Consider the following 2,805-nt stretch of genomic DNA (forward strand, 5'->3'; position numbering starts at 1 on the left):
ACGACAATTGACACATGTTGTCAAAAACAGCAATAGCACCCTCAAGAACGTGAAAATGTATACCATACCAAAGATCTCAAAGCAGCTACTCTATCAATAGTGTAGGCCACTATGTAATATTCGTGTCATTTTTTTGTTAAAAGCAAAATTCCAGCTGATTTAGTGTCTTTAGGATGTAAAGTAATAAAAAAAATATGTTGCCATTTTTTTAAAAAAGCTTAAGGGTGTCAAATCCAAGATGGCCGCCAATACGTAAAATATCCAATAAATGTACCATATTGGACAAAACAGCCATTATGAATAACATTTTAAGTTCATATGGGTTCTCTGCTGTATAAGAATTATTATAAACCTATATTCATTAGTATTCTGACATTTTGAATTTCAAAATGGCCGCCATTTTTTAAAAATTGATTAAATCTCTTATTAAAACATGTGCAAGTTATGACGTTGATTGAAATCACATAAAATGATAGGCCTATGACAACAACATTGGTGATTAACACAAAATGGCGGCCATTTTGAATTTTAAAATGGCCGCCATAAATTTCTTAAGTTAAATAAAATTAGATTGAAATACACAAAATGATAATGCTTATGACAACAACATGGTGAGTAACACAAAATGTTGACCATCAGGAGGTCTACAGTACTGACAGTACACTTCTTCATATTAGAACATCTCATAAACTTCTTCAGTTAAATGACAACTAACTCTGCCAAAGTCCTTCAATGAAATATTTCTAATCTTGAATGCGATACAATAAGTTGACCTTCCTTCGTTCTCTACTACTGTGTCCATCAAACTTCCACAGACTGATCTGCGTTCCCAACAACCTTGTTCAGAAACAAATTGGCAAAATAACTGAAATACCTCATTTCACCGGCAAATAATCTCTATAGGAGTCCTCTTTTACTTTGATAAGTTTGTGACCTGTATTCACCGTCATATATATTTTTTGCCAATATTTGTCTTTTTCTTAGGATCCCATATATACAGTTTGCCTTCTACAAGACTTTTACCAATGCCTCAAACATTTTCTGTCCAATTTCATCATGCAATGGCCAACAAACACCTTTGTGCGAATTGCAACATTCTTCATTATTCGGGATATCATCTCCCTTTAAATATGTTAACTAGATTTGCCAGCTCTGATGAAATCATTAATTTGTGTTATTCCAATTATACCACGCTCAATGACCCTGATCAATTGATGTAAATCCAGCAAGTCCCACACATACATGTCCTCTCATATACATATATTATAGGGATATAGTTTAACCACATCATTTAGAATTCGTCGACTCTCTGTATTCAAGTTAATATCTTTATGATCAGCCTCTTTAAAACAAAATGATACTTAAACTTAGAATCTCTTTTTTCTCTGTCTGCATTTGTAGAAGCAAGTTGTAGAGAGAAAGCAGAATTAGTGTGCTTCTGTCCTTTAGAGATGTTTTCCATTTAAGATATTTGTGTCACTGGTTGTATACCGTAGGTAATACAAGTTCAGTTTCAACAAAAGCACTTGCCTCAACACTATTTTCACAATGATACATGTCCAAAAGCCATATAGTTCACCGGGTCGACATAATAATTGCTTTTTGATGTCATCTCTGTCCACCTCAACTCATCTCGGGCAAGAGTCATCACCAGGCATTCTTGTCTTTCCATAGTACATGAGTTTGTATACCACAACCATGTGCACTCATCAAACCAGTGTATAATACTGGTCTGTCTGTACATATCTAATGAAATTGGTTGAGATTGTAGAAGATGAGAAGTAGGAGTTCATTCATTTACAAGGTTATTTATAGGCAGAGCTGTATCTGTATTTCTTTCAAGCTTCTGCCAAAAGTCGACAGATTTAAAACTTACCAACCATACTGGTGACTATGGCCCTGAAGGTTCAGAAATTGAATTACATAGCAATAACGCATTTATTATTTAACATATTTATACAGGATTTCACAATAAGGTATAAATGCACTTGTTTTATATTGTGGTCCTGTCTCCTTTCAAGTTTCAGTTTCATGAAAAGAAATGAGATCTGTAATTTAGAATCTATATAATATATAAATTATGGTTAATTCTGACATAGGCGAGCACAATGGAAAAACTTTGGAACAAATTTCTGCCTTGGATAAATACCTGAACTATCTTAGGTGTACCGCGAAATGTAAAACAGTTTTCACTATTACGATATTGTTCCATATTTCTATCTTAGGAATATATTATAAAGAGTTTTAAAACAAAATTTCTGATTCATTGGTAGATTTTCAACTCAATTTCAATTGTACGCGGTCAAATTAACTTCCGCGGGTTCACGATGAGTTCACAGGTTCACCTTGCAACAACTACCTGGTTTCAGTTAAGTTGGTCGTTAGTGGCTATAGCTATTTTATTTTTTTGTTTATTTTCGGATCGGACCGGGCGTGTGAAGGTACAGTAGTTAAAAAATAAAATCCCGACGATAGCCGAGTTTTATTGAGTAAGCTGGCAGGAATAACTGTAGGCTATCTGTGTCCCATTAGGGCCCATATTGCAAGCCGTCTAAAACATCTTCTTGGGCCGAAACGGCCTACACTGTCGCGGAAGTTAGTTTCAAAAGATGTTTAAATTAAATAATGTATTATGATGGTATTTATTTGAATAAACGCCTCCCCAATAAAACATCACTTTGAATAATAATCGCCTACACCGCCCCCTCCCCCAAGTAACCCTTTTCATCTGGCCAGACGCAACACATGGCATCTCTATTTCTGAACAACTCTGGATACTGTACGTTGTTTTTATTCACATCATGA

Source organism: Antedon mediterranea, chromosome 9 (assembly GCF_964355755.1).
Source record: "Antedon mediterranea chromosome 9, ecAntMedi1.1, whole genome shotgun sequence".
Lineage (NCBI taxonomy): Eukaryota > Metazoa > Echinodermata > Crinoidea > Comatulida > Antedonidae > Antedon > Antedon mediterranea.